This window comes from Ovis aries, chromosome 3 (assembly GCF_016772045.2).
Source record: "Ovis aries strain OAR_USU_Benz2616 breed Rambouillet chromosome 3, ARS-UI_Ramb_v3.0, whole genome shotgun sequence".
Taxonomy (NCBI): Eukaryota; Metazoa; Chordata; class Mammalia; order Artiodactyla; family Bovidae; genus Ovis; species Ovis aries.
Window position 1 is genome coordinate 160,465,703 of NC_056056.1, and position 15,286 is coordinate 160,480,988.

Here is a 15,286-nt window from a genome sequence, read left to right on the forward strand (position 1 = left end):
CCATAAGGGTGTGTTGTCCATAAATTACATTGTAAATCTAATTTAAACTATTGCATAAAATTAAATCATTTATATACTCCTTAATGTATTTAACCATTTCTTAATTGGGTTATTAAGATTTTTATTAGTATGAACAACATCCTAGTAAATATTTTTCACATAAATCTTACATTATAATTTTCATTGTGTCTTTGAGGATAAATTTCTGAAAGCAAAACTATTGATTGAAAATTTATAAACACTTTAGGATTTGTAACTTGCTTTCCCAGATGTTAATTTACTCATCCACCAGTAGTATATAAGAATGCATTACTGAATCTGTAATAATAACTGTTTTACAGATCTCTGTTAATTGGATATGTGAAAATATTTGTAATGTGCACTTCGTTGGTTACAATGATGTTGGGCATTAAATATTTCTTCTGGGTTTCAAGGTCACTCTTCCAGACCTGGCTTGGAGACATTGATTAGGGCTGGGACAGCAAATTCTTTCCCTTTGGCCACTTCTTTCCTTGATAGGTCCCGTGACTGGTGGGTATCAGAATGAGGCTGCCAAGCAAGAGAAAATGTCAAAAGACCTTTCTTGTTCATCTTTTCCCATCATTCTAGCATTAGCTCTTCTCTCTGGTAGCAGTAGTGACTTCTAACAGCAGCTGATTCTATCTTCTTTCCATTCACTCCCAAAATGATGCATTCCACCCAGTGGTATCAACAAGAAGAAAGCAATACCCTTTTCTTAGAGGTCTGAATCTCAGTTCTTTAGGATCCTCTTACAAGCTTTCTCATTGTGAAAACACCAACCTCTTCCTTTTGTTCCTCCTGCTCTCAGGGTAGTTAATACTCCATGAAGTTATTATCTGTATCATCTCAGAAAGTCTTATTGGACAGCACTACAATAATCCTGTAATTTAAAGGGCAATGGTTCCCAAACTTGGAAACTTCCGAAGTCAAATTTCAAAGCTCAGGCCACACCCCAGACCAATTACATCACAGTCTCTGGGGATGGATGCCAACCTCCTCCTCCTTGTCTTCTGTGCCTCCTCCTCCTCATTATTATTACTATTATTTGAAGTTTCTACAGGCCATTATGATAGGCTTCCAGGTGGCTCAGTGGGTAAAGAAGCTGCCTGCAATGAAGGAGAGGTAGGAGACACAGGTTTGATCCCTGGATCTGTAAGATCCTCTGGAGGAGGGCATAGCAACCCACCCCAGTATTCTTGCCTGGAGAATCCCATGGAGAGGGGAGCTGGGCAGGCTACAGCCCATAGCGTCGCAAACTGAAGTGACCGAGCATGCAGGCAGCATGACGCACACAGGTGACTACAGTGTGCAAACAGGTTTGAGAACCAGGGTTGGTTTAAACAAAATGACAGGATAATTAATGTTACATACATTTTTTATAAGATTGCTATTAGGGAAGAATCACCTCTCTCCCATTCTCTCAAGTTCCTACAGATGATAACAGTACAAACTACTTTTATCTTTTTAATGTTGAACTGGCTACATTTCTTTCTGTCATCTCTAGAAAGAACATGACTTCCCTGAATTCATTTGGTGCATTAAAGACAACTCTTCATCCTTCATGGAAAGAAAGTGCTAACGGGTATTTTGGTTTCCTGTTAGGCAGGCCGGTGTGTTTAGAATGGCTTATAAGTGGCATTTAAAGGTACTGAGACAGCTGCAGTGCTCAAAAAAGTGTGAAATTCTTTTCTACTTTTGTTAATAGTAAAGAAAATATCACCAGCATCTGAAGCTCTCCACTGACTGCTCAGTAATCAGCTAAAGAGAAGGGAGAGTGAACTTCTGCAAAGTGAGCAGCTAGGGAGAGACAATAAACATGGCAAAACACTGACTTGAAGAGGGTAAAATCAAATGTAAATTTTTCCTTGAATTACCTGGCAAAGGCTAATTCAACTAACAAAAAGGTTTGAATGTTTGGGAAACAAAAATCAGAATGTAACATGCTTTGATTTGATTGTTGTGCTGCATGTTACTCCAAATAAAAGAAGGAAGGAGGGGAGATGAAAGCAAAAGAGCAGACTGCAGCCTTCCTCCATGTAACTGAGTGATTCTTCTTAATGTGCACTGTTCCTGCAAATCATTAGAGGAATATGGAATCTGAATGAATGAATAATGCCAAATAAAATAAGAATTGACCCCAGCCTACAGCTGTTTATTGAAGTGAACCCACTATGAACCTCTCTATGGATGCAGCCTCACCAGCAAAGTCAAATGAATAACTGGTTCAGTTCAGCTAATTCAGACCAAAAATGCAGTGGTTGTCTCAATCATCAGACTGTTTCAGGCGAGAGCTATTTTTCCTGTGTTTCGACTTCATTTGCCTACATAGCTTAAGATAATGTATTCATAGTCACATCTTCTTTCATTGTATATTTCCCATCATTCTCATACAATCAGAGTAAATACTGGGGGGAAAATTGCCTGTCTTTTATCAACACTTTGTTATTTGTCATTTTTTTGAATCAAAAGGAAAATACTGCCTATGGCGTGTTTTTGGTTTTCCTTATATCATTCATGTGCTCCATTCATTCATTCAAAATCATTTAGTAAATTCTTACTATGTGCTAGGCATCTGGATTGGTTTTAAGTGTAACAAATGAATAAGGTATGGAAGTGGTGAGGCAACTTATCGATATAATTATCTTATGATTGTTCTCCCCAAAATTTTCCTTTCCCACTTTGCAAGGAGTAGCCAGATCCATAGTATTTCCATGCCTTGGGGTTCTTGTTGGTTGCGAGTAAAGTAGTAGCAGCTTCGTTCCCAAATTGAACCAGTACCAATCCCATGGGTTGTAGTCCCTAGGGGTGTACAGATATGCAGTACATATATCAGAAATGTCTAATTAGGAGACGGAAACCACATGGTAATTTGAACAAGGACACTTACCATAAAGAATTATTAACAGTGACAATGGAATAACTATACAGAAGAACAGAGAACCTAAGGCAGGAGTCCAGCAAACTTTTCTGTTAAACAGCCAGATAGTAAATATTTTAGGCTTTGCAAACCAGCAAAGATTTTAGATCTCTGTTCCATCCAGCATTCAGCTCTGCTGTGGCAGCATCAAAGGAGCCCGAGACAAAATAGAAACGTGTAGCTATGTTTGGATAAATCTCTGCTTACAAAAACCAACAGCCAGTTGAAGTTGCTGACCTCTATTCTAAAGAATAGGGCTTCTCAGGTGACTCATTGTAAAGAATTTGCCTGCAATGCAGGAGACATGGGTTTGATGCCTAGGTCGGGAAGATCCCCTGGAGAAGGAAATGGCAACCCACTCCAGTATTCTTGCCTGGAAAATCCCATGGACAGAGGAGTCTGGTGGATTACAGTCCATGGAGTTGCAAAGAATCAGACAGGACTGAGTGACTAACCTTTCATTCAACTAGTTTTGTTTTCTGATATGTACTTGGAAAGCCTATATGACACGTATTCCTATAAATTTGGCTGTAGCTTTCATTTGAACAAAGTTGACCACTTTGCCTTATAAAACACCATAAATTCCAGGATCTAATTGGCACAAGGATTGACTACTCTTCCAGAGATGAAGCCAGGTGTAGAACACTTTCCCGATTATATTCTCTTAGCTAGAACTCCTGTTTTTCCTCTAATAAAGTGTTAGTCACTCTGTCGTGTCTGACTCTTTGCGACCTGTGGACTTGCCAGGCTCCTCTGTCCATGGAGATTCTGCAGGCAAGAATACTGGAGTGGGTTGCCACGCCATCCTCCATGGGATCTTCCTAACCTAGGGATTGAACCCAGGTCTCCCACATCGCAGGCAGATTCTTTACCATCTGAGCCAGTGTCTTTGCCAAACCTTCTCCACTGCAGTCAGGATTGGTTCTACATTTTGTTATAAATTTGAAGTTTTGGATCTACGCTTTAAATAAATGTAAACAAACTTTATAGAATGAGATTCTTTTGCATAAACATACCTACATTCATTTTCAAAAATAAACACATTTCAGTAGACTATGGACTTGGGGGAAATGGTGTGGCTAAATCTTATTCTGGAATCATTAGGGTGCTGGATTAGCTGCTTCTAGGCCCCAAGTATGGCCTCTGCTTGCTTTCCCTTTCCCGCTCTTCCACAGCCATCCCTCCTCCCCCAACACACAACCAATAAGAGTACTGCTCTAATAGCTGCTGCACCATGCATGCCTTTTCCTCTCCAGTTAGCCCTATATTCACAGGGCCAGAGTAGGTAAACTGAGCTCCCTCTAGAAAGAAACCCATATTGAGCATCAAACCAGACTCTCTAGAAACAAAGAACCAAGTTATTTGTACATGGGATATTGGGTAGCAAGCACTATATGGGGGCTTGCTTTCTATGTGCCAGGCACTGTCCTAAGGGTTTACAAACACTAACTCATACCTGACCATCCAGGTATAACCTAAATCAAATCCCTTATGATTATACAGTGGAAGTGAGAAATAGATTTAATGACCTAGATCTGATAGATAGAGTGCCTGATGAACTATGGAATGAAGTTCATGACATTGTGCAGGAGACAGGGATCAAGATCATCCCCATGGAAAAGAAATGCAAAAAAGCAAAATGGCTGTCTGGGGAGGCCTTACAAATAGCTGTGAAAAGAAGACAGGCGAAAAGCAAAGGAGAAAAGGAAAGATATAAGCATCTGAATGCAGAGTTCCAAAGAATAGCAAGAAGAGATAAGAGAGCCTTCTTCAGTGATCAATGCAAAGAAATAGAGGAAAAAAACAGAATGGGAAAGACTAGAGATCTCTTTAAGAAAATTAGAGATACCAAGGGAACGTTTCATGCAAAGATGGGCTCGATAAAGGACAGAAATGGTATGGACCTAACAGAAGCAAAAGATATTAAGAAGAGGTGGCAAGAATACACAGAAGAACTGTACAAACAGGATCTTCACGACCCAGATAATCATGATGATGTGATCACTAATCGAGAGCCAGACATCTTGGAATGTGAAGTCAAGTGGGCCTTAGAAAGCATCACTACAAACAAAGCTAGTGGAGGTGATGGAATTCCAGTTGAGCTATTTCAAATTGTGAAAGATGATGCTGTGAAAGTGCCACACTCAATATGCCAGCAAATTTGGAAAACTCAGCAGTGGCCAAAGGACTGGAAAAGGTAGGTTTTCATTCCAGTCCCAAAGAAAGGCAATGCCAAAGAATGCACAAACTACCGCACAATTGTACTCATCTCACATGCTAGTAAAGTAATGTTCAAAATTCTCCAAGCCAGGTTTCAGCGATATGTAAACCATGAATTTCCTGATGTTCGAGCTGGTTTTAGAAAAGGCAGAGTAACCAGAGATCAAATGGCCAAATCCACTGGATCATGGCAAAAGCAAGAGAGTTCCAGAAAAACATCTATTTCTGCTGTATTGACTATGCCAAAGCCTTTGACTATGTGGATAACAATAAAATGTGGAAAATTCTGAAAGAAATGGGAATACGAGACCACCTAACCTGCCTCTTGAGAAACCTGTATGCAGGTCAGGAAGCAACAGTTAGAACTGGACATGGAACAATAGACTGGTTCCAAATAGGAAAAGTAGTACATCAAGGCTGTATATTGTCACCCTGCTTATTTAACTTATACGCAGAGTACATCATGAGAAATGCTGGACTGGAAGAAAAACAAGCTGGAATCAAGATTGCTGGGAGAAATATCAATAACCTCAGATATGCAGATGACACCACCCTTATGGCAGAAAGTGAAGAGGAACTAAAAAGCCTCTTGATGAAAGTGAAAGAGGAGAGTGAAAACTTTGGCTTAAAGCTCAACGTTCAGAAAACGAAGATCATGGCATCTGGTCCCATCACTTCATGGGAAATAGATGGGGAAACAGTGGAAACAGTGTCAGACTTTATTTTTGGAGGATCCAAAATCAGTGCAGATGGTGATTGCAGCCATGAAATTAAAAGACACTTACTCCTTGGAAGAAAAGTTACGACCAACCTAGATAGTATATTCAAAAACAGAGACTTTACTTTGCCAACTAAGGTCCGTCTAGTCAAGGCTATGGTTTTTCTTGTGGTCATCATGTATGGGTATGAGAGTTGGACTGTGAAGAAGGCTGAGTGCCGAAGAATTGATGCTTTTGAACTGTGGTGTTAGCAAAGACTCTTGAGAGTCCCTTGGACTGCAAGGAGATCCAACCAGTCAATTCTAAAGGAGATCAACCCTGCGATTTCTTTGGAAGGAATGATGGTAAAGCTGAAGCTCCAGTACTTTGGTCACCTCATGCGAAGAGCTGACTCATTGGAAAAGACTCTGATGCTGGGAGGGATTGGGAGCAGGAGGAGAAGGGGACGACTGACGATGAGATGGCTGGATAGCATCACTGACTCGATGGACATGAGTCTGAGTGAACTCCGGGAGATGGTGATGGACAGGGAGGCCTGGCGTGCTGCGATTCATGGGGTCGCAAAGAGTCGGACATGACTGAGCAACTGAAATGAACTGAACTGAACTGAACTGGACTCATTTAATCCTCACAGCATCGCTATTTTTTATCCCTATTTGACAGATGAGCTAACCGAGACACAGAGAAGTTAGATGACTTGCCCAAATGTAAGGGGCAGAGATACATGGAACTGAACTATCTAAGCTTTAATAATCACACATTACTTTGCCAACAAAGGTCCGTCTAGTCAAGGCTATAGTTTTTCCAGTGGCCATGTATGGATGTGAGAGTTGGACTGAAGAAAGCTGAACGCCAAAGAGTTGATGCTTTTGAACTGCAGTTTTGGAGCATACTCTTGAGAGTCCCTTGGACTGCAAGAAGATCCAACTAGTCCATTCTAAAGGAGATCAGTCCTGGGTGTTCATTGGAAGGACTGATGCTAAAGCTGAAATTCCAGTACTTTGGCCACCTCATGTGAAGAATTGACTCATTGGAAAAGACCCTGATGCTGGGAGGGATTTAGGGCAGGAGGAGAAGGAGATGACAGAGGATGAGATGACTGGATGGCATCACTGACTCCATGGACACGAGTTTGAGTAAACTCCAGGAGTTGGTGATGGACAGGGGGGCCTGGAGTGCTGCGATTCATGGGGTTGCAGAGTCAGACACGACTGAGCGACTGAACTGAACTGAACTGAACTGAATCTTCATAGATGATTCATTTCTCTAGCTTTATCGGAGTGTAATGTGTGAAAGTGTTAGTTGCTCAGCTGTGTCTGACTCTTTGTGAACCCATGGACTGTAGCCTGCCAGGCTCCTCTGTCTATGGAATCTCCAGGCAAGAATATTGGAGTGGGTTGCCAATTCCTTCTCCAGGTGATCTTCTCAACTCAAGGATCAAACCCATGCCTCCGGCATTGCTGGCAGATTCTTTACTACCTGAGCCACCAGCGTGTAACTGGCAAATGAAACTGTATATATTTAAAGTGCATAATACTTCACAGATGATTCTGACCTGCAAATAGGATTGGAAGCCAATTATAAAAATTATTTGAAGACTCCCGTGTCCCCGCCGCCCGCGAAGCCACCGCAGCCGCCACCGCCTCTGGACCGGCTTTATGGTTAGGCCACAATCTTCAATGAGTAGACATATTCCTCAGTTCTGTGCTGTTCTCAGTCACACATTTATGGAGTTTCTGAAGAGCAGTGGAGATTACTGCCAGGCACAGCACGACTTCTATGCAGACAAGTGAATTGCAGAAATTCATTACTGCTCAACCAAGAAGCCCCCATAAGACTGATTAACCTGGACTCAGAAGTGTTGAATTGAAATCCATAGAGCATTTTTATACAAAAGTTCTGATCTGGATGGGGTAAACCTCAATGCACTTCCTTTCTATTGCCTCAGTACTATTGGATTGAAGAATTGCTGCTTCTTGTTAAGAGGTTCATTCATTCATTACTCCCAACTTCATACTTGAAGCACTGAGAATTTCAAGTGGAGTATATTAAAGTTGACTGTGTTTCTTTGCATCATTTCTGTATTCAGTTTTTTAAATTCTTTCATATCCCTATTGAGTGTTTTTTAACTAAATTAACATGGCTCGAATGAACTGCCCAGCTCCTGTGGAAGTTACATACAGGAGCATAAGATTTATTACACAGAACTGAACTAATGCAACGTTAAGCAAATTTATAGAGGAACTTAAGAAGTATGGGGTTACCACAATCGTAAGAGTATGTGAAGCAACTTATAACACTACTCTTGTGGAGAAAGAAGGCATCCATGTTCTCGAATGGCCTTTTGATGATGGTGCACCACCATCTAACCAGATTGTTGACGACTGGTTAAGTCTTGTGAAAATTAAGTTTCGTGAAGACCCTAGTTGTTGTATTGCTGTTGATTGTGTTGCAGGCTTGGCAGAACTCCAGTGCTTGTTGCCCTAGCATTAATTGAAGGTGGAATGAAATATGAAGATGCAGTACAGTTCATAAAAGCGGCGAGGAGCTTTTAACAGCAAGCAACTTTTGTATTTGGAGAAGTATCATCCTAACATGCAGCTGTGCTTCAAAGACTCCAATGGGCATAGAAACAACTGCTGCATTCAATAAAACCAGGGTGCATGGTGCCATTGATTGGAAGTGGAACCTGAGAAAGAATGGAATTTGTCGTGCATAGCAGATAGCCCGGTTGACTTGGTGAATAAGTCTGACGAAGCTTCCATAGGAGTGGTGAAAAGCAGTTTCACCAGGCCATAGGCCTGGCAGAATTGTAGTCCCTGTTCAGGTTATGATCAACCTATTTGGATGCTAGTAAAGAATTCTTGCTGCTCAGCATTGAATATGTGCTTATAATTTGTACCAACTGACCTTTCCTGAAATCATGCCGTATTGTGTCATGTCATTAAATCTGTTTCCATGCCAGAATCTTACCAATATGTAAGAAATTTAGAAAGACTAGGTGCCAAAATACCCAGCACAATACTTGTATATTTTTAGTATCATATAGAACAAATCCCAGGAACTATGAACACTCTAGACCTTACGTGGTTTATTCCTTGCATCATTTCAAACACAGAAACTAGGGCCTATGAAGTTTGCTCACAATATATTTACATCTCCCACACTCATACCAGTATACATCAGATTTGCTCCCTTTTTAGTTAACAGAGTCTTCAGTGATTTTTTAATATCTTTCTGTAAATCTCATTTTATGTTGTAGAAGGCCTCCATTTTGAAAATCTACATTGTACAGAAGCACATGTCTTTAATGTCTCCAGACAAAAGCCTTACAGTTCATTTTAATGTTTGCACTTTGGGGTGCAACTTACAGGGAGGGCCTGAAAAAAGAATGGGAGGGGGCTATTAAGTATTTTTAGTAAAATGTTGCCTTTGACTTGTGCAGAACATGTAGAATATGCACTTTAATTTAGTAAATATTTTTTAAAAGGTAGAAATACTTTGTTACTGTAACTAAAACAATTCTTAATCAAAATTTCTGAAATCCTTGTAATTTTTTTTCATACTTACCTGAAGTTGTTTACCGACTTAGTTTTGTTTGAAGTGTGATTCCCAGCCTCTCTTGCAAAAATAAGTGGGTTTCTGCTAATGAATTGAGCAGACATTTAATATTTTATATACCTTTTGAGCTGTGTAACTTAATATTTGGATACTTGACAATTTGTTTTATTATGTAATTGATAAAATGGTGATGGGTATTCACGTTAGCTCAACCATATATTTATACTGTCTGGGAACAAGTGGTTATAGTTCTGTGGGAGAAATAATTTGTCAGTTTTCAGCAGCTTGTAAAAATCTAGTACAAGAGCTTAAACATTAAATAAATGATGATATGTGTTTATTGTCAAATATATATATATATTTGAGCTGTACATTTATTACATGAACCCACATTCAGTTCTATCAGTATTACAGACTTAACTGATCTTTTTTTAGTTCTACAAAATCATACAGATGGAAAAAAATGCCCATTTGAGATTTCACAAAAATTTTAACTTTAGTAACCATTTTGCTCCTCGATTAAAAATCGCAATGTCTGTGATGGGTTTCTTCTTATGTTTGGTGTTCCCACAAGTCCCCATGCTATTCCGTGAGTTGCCTGAAGCAGAATATCTGGAAGGGATTAGGACTGAAGTTGCTGTAGGCATTCTTGCAGCCAGTGCCAATCAACAGCACTACTCCAGGTACCATGATAGATATCCCGGGATACCGTACCACGAGTACATGTGTATATGCAGAAGATTCTAACTTATGCCCTGAGAGTAAAATTCCTAATTTCTGCAATTTCCTTACTTCTTAACTCCAAAAATGAACAATAATTGTGTCACTGTTAATCAGTGGTTAATCTTTCAAAACTAACTCAACAACATATTGCTTCAGATGTTACTATGTAATGATGGTTTTATCTCTATTTTCTAAACCAAATTGTTAGAAATAATACATAACTAGTAGAGCTTCTAATCGCTCACAATGCCTAATTAAAGATGTTATGAGTTTAAGGAATATTATAGATACTTTAGAAGGAAATTTGGAATAGTTTTTCTTTTCAAAGATGCATTCTTCTCTAACAGAGGTATTCAGGGTAAAATAATCACAGACTGATGTTTTTAAATGTGCATATTTTATCCTCAATAATTTATCAAACAGCATTTTCATACAACCTCAAAACAAGCGACAAGCAAGTCTAACGTGGTCATCTCTTTACATCTACTACTAAAGAAACACAGCTCAGTTCAGTTCAGTTGCTAAGTCGTGTCTGACTCTTTGCGACCCCATGAATCACAGCACGCCAGGCCCTCCTGTCCATCACCAACTCCTGGAGTTTACTCAAACTCATGTCCATGGAATCGGTGATGCCATCCAGCCATCTCATCCTCTGTCGTCCCCTTCTCCTCCTGCCCCCAATCCCTCCCAGCATCAGGGTCTCTTCCAATAAGTCAATTCTTCACATGAGGTGGCCAACGTACTGGAATTTCAGCTTCAGCATCAATCCTTCCAGTGAACACCCAGGAATGATCTCCTTCAGAATGGACTGGTTGGATCTCCTTGCAGTTCAAGGGACTCTCAAGAGTATTCTCCAACACCACAGTTCAAAAGCATCAATTCTTTGGCGCTCAGCTTTCTTCACAGTCCAACTCGCACATCCATACATGACCACTGGAAAAATCATAGCCTTGACTAGACGGACCTTTGTTGGCAAAGTCATGTCTCTGCTTTTGAATATGCTATCTAGGTTGGTCATAACTTTCCTTCCAAGAAGTAAGCGTCTTTTAATTTCATGGCTGCAATCACCATCTGTAGTGATTTTGGAGCCCCCCAAAATAAAGTCTGACACTGTTTCCACTGCTTCCCCATCTATTTGCCATGAAGTGATGGGACCGGATGCCATGATCTTAGTTTTCTAGGTCAGAAGGAGACAAATATAAAATTGCAATGGAAACTGTGATTGAACAGCATAATAGCAAAATTCAATATGCCCCAACCGTCGTCCATAAATTAGTAAATGGTCGAAAAGTCCTGTTTCTATATGAAGTGTAATAAATAACGTAGATAACTGTGACATATTAATCAAAGAGAAGTGTGAGGGTGAGTGACGTCAGTAACACAGTGAAATAGGAGGCCTCCCTCTTGCATCTCTACTCAGCAACAATGATTTGGTAACCATCCCAGACAGAAGTGCCTCTGTGGATGTACAGGATACAGGTAGGAGACTGTGGAATGCTGATGAATCCCAAGACCAAGGAAGTTCATTTTGAGAAAGCAGATCTCGGCCCAGGTGGTAGACTCAACTGTGTTTCTGACCGCACACCACTCTGGACTCTACCACAAACTTGTTCATATGCACCGTCCACCAAGGCACCCAGGAGGAGTCATATCCACCTGTGCCTACTGAACTCAGTGCCAGCTGTGGTCCTGAAGTGGTATGTGACCCTGCCCCTGTCCCTCAGAGCTGTCAGTCCTAACTGCCCAGGAACCCAGAGTGACACATGTCCAGCCCAGGCCATTTCTGCCCCTAAAGTAAGTTCATTGACTTACTTTGGATCTTGCTCTGAGTTTGGATCTTGGAGCAACTCTGTAACCTGACTTCAGCACTCAAAGCCTTGGTCCAGAAGCAATCTAGCCACCCAGGGACCTGGAGAGAGCCATGCTCATGGGTGCCTCCAAGGCATCCCACCACTGAAGTGGCCCCATGACACAGTATAAGCCCCTCTCAGCTGCAGCCCAGGAGCAGTCCAGACTACCCAGCAACCTGATGGGAGATTCAGAGATCTGTGCCTCTGAATGTCGGCCTTCTGACCACTGTCAGCTATAGATTCTGAAGTGGCCCTGTGACTTGGTTCTAGCCCTTCCCAGCTGTAGCCTGGAGCCAATCTTGCCCGACTAAGGGCCTGTCCAGTGAACCACCAGGAACCTTCCCATGGACCCACAAGGAGGCACATCCAACCACACAGCACGCACAGATGAAGACAGATGTCTCAAATGTTAATTTCTTCAAAAACTTTAGTTTCCTAGAAACCATAACTCTCCACCAAGCTTCACACTGAGAAGCCTAAACAGGCTCCATTCACTTATCTTTCTTACTACCATCTTATCCAGATGGATACCAAATCTAAGTCATGTCTCAGAAGTGACTTGAAAAATCTATTCTCTTTTGACATTTGCTGCCACTGCACCAAGTCTCCCAGAACTGCTGAATCATCGCCTGATTTTTTTCCTCTTACATTTCCCAAGTTGCTTCCAGAGAAAACTTTATTTATTTTATGAATTTAGAAAATAAAGCTGATCACTTCACTCTCAAATTGTTTTTAAGCTTTCGGTTTCTTCCTCAAAACTCTTGTTTCCATTGGTTATTGAAGAAAGCTTCCAATCTTTTGGTTTGGCAAACAAAGCTGTTCACAATTTAGCCCACTGGATTTTTCAAATCATCTCTTTCACACTTGAAATACATTGCTAACTTTTCAGATTTAGCTACCATAAACCAAGAAATTTTAAAGGTGAATTTATTATGACAGTGTGAGGTAGGATGAATTAAGAAAAAATGACAGGGTTAAAAGAAAAAGGCCTTCAACCTGGTCCCAGTTTCACTATTAATTAACTATGATCTTGTGTAAACCTCTTAGCTTAATTTCTAAAATGACGGAGGAAAGGGGACTGGATTATTTAAGTAAGATCCATTTGTAAGTTTTATAACTAAACAGATACCTACACTGCTATGTGTAATTGTCCCTTGGGGTTTTATATTTGTCTTTTTTTCCCTTAATTATTATTTACACTTATATCAACTTATACCTAAGTGTAAATATAAAATATTTTGTGCACAAAAGCAACACTCAATAAAGTCATTCAATTAAAACTGGAAACTGTAAGTACATCACATTTGCAAAATCACATCCCACACTTTGTGAAAATGGTATTAACACTCTAAGTTACAAAAAAAACCTGACATATGCTTTATTCATTCATTAATTCACCTATTTATTCATCATGTATTTACTAGGCAATTGACTATTATGTTTCAAGAACTATTCTTGGTCTTATATTTGGTGACAAAACAGACATTGCTCTTGCCACCATAGAGTTTATAATGTAGTTATGGTGACAATTAATGGAAATTTTTTTTTAATATTGAAGTACAGAGTGTGACAAAAACTATAAAAACTCAATGAGAGTTCTGTGAGAGATTTACAGGGTGAAGCTGAGGGGTTAGTTCAGATTAGCTGGAGCTTAGACATAATAAATTACCACATGGAGCCACCTTGCCACTGAGACCACCTTGTAAGAGGCAGTTCTTTGCGGGTGGTCCAGGTGGACTCCAGGGCCATGATTTTCGCCAGCTTACAGCACGCAATGGGGAGACAGGCGGCTGAATGCTGCCTTGTCACCATCCCTCACCCACACCCTCCTCCACATCACACTTCTGGTTTCCCTGACTCTAGACACTCCCCTCCGACCCTCTGCCAGATCATCAGTCTTCATCATTCCAAGGTTCGAGTGCTCCACATTCTGCTCCTCTTCAGGAACACTGCAGACCCCTGATCCAGAGTCCTGTATTCCAGGCAGGGGCCACTGAGCTCTTTCTGTTGGGATTCCAGACATATCAAAAGACAAATATCACTGACTTTTTAGATTCTGAACAGAACAGACTGCGGAGTCAGATCTTCAAATGGCTTAATATCTATCTGTTAGCTTATGAAGAAAAGTACATAAGATAAATGAAAACACTGTATAGTTGAAACTGTGTAGTGCTATATAACTGTCTCTTTTCTCATTCGCAAGTAGTCCCAGTAGTTTCCTCCCTCCCTCCCTTCCTTCCCGCTCCCTCTTTTCATCTCCCATCTTCCTTCTCTTTCTCTCCTTTTCCTCTCCATCTCTTTACCTCCCTTCCTTCCTTCTTTCCATTCTTTCTTCCCTCAATAATTCTTTTTTTTAAATTTTCTATGATGTATCAGACACTTTGGTGGTACATGAAGTACAAAGACAAATAAAAATGGTGACAAGCATAGACTCTAGAATCAAACTGAATCTGAAACATATGGATCCATGCATGGTTCCCAGCACACTGTCAGTGCTCAAAAACATTCAGGATTTACAACAGTGGGATAAAATTTGAAGCAATTAGCTTTATTTAAGAATACTGTGGACATCTTCACAGAAAAGCGGTCTTTTGGATGGGTTTTGAGAGACAAAAAGGAGCAGAAATAATCTGCAAGCAGTGATATTGTGTTCTTGAATAAATAAATTAATAAGTGGGAAGAAGTATTCACTCGTTCATTCATATACTTAATGATTACTACTCTGGGGGGACTCGGCTGAGCCTTCAAGATATAAAAGTGAATATGAAGTTATTAAGGAAGTATCAACAATGTTCTACAAACTGTAATGACACATTTATAATGCTGATAGGTATGTGTGTATGTGTGTGTGTGTGTGTGTGTGTGTGTGTGTGTCTGCATGCTCAGTGTGTCCAACTCTTTGCAACCCCATGGACTGTAGCCCACAAGGCTCTTCTGTCCAAGGGATTTCCCAGGCAATAATGCAGGAGTGGGTTTCCATTTCCTTCTCCAGGGGATCTTCCTGACCCAAGAATAGAACCTGCATCTCCTGCATTGGGGTGGATCCTTTACCAATCAGCCACCTGGGAAGCCCCAGATATACTTATCTTTTAGATATATACACTATCTAGATGGGTGGGATATGCTTTAACACAACCTAGACTTTGAGGTGACTGCATGGGCATAAGGGTGTATAGAAGAAAGAAGATTGGACATGAGTTGATAAGCTGGAATTTGTACACGGGAATCCTCCAAACTAATTTTCTATGTTTTTATGTTTTAAACTTTCCTCAGTA

General features: G+C 40.4%; 1 pseudogene; it reads left to right on the top strand.

Moving 5' to 3' along the window:
- The first annotated feature begins 7,739 nt into the window (after positions 1 to 7,739).
- Positions 7,740 to 9,011, top strand: LOC105614765 (protein tyrosine phosphatase type IVA 1-like; annotated as a pseudogene).
- Positions 9,012 to 15,286: the final 6,275 nt, after the last annotated feature.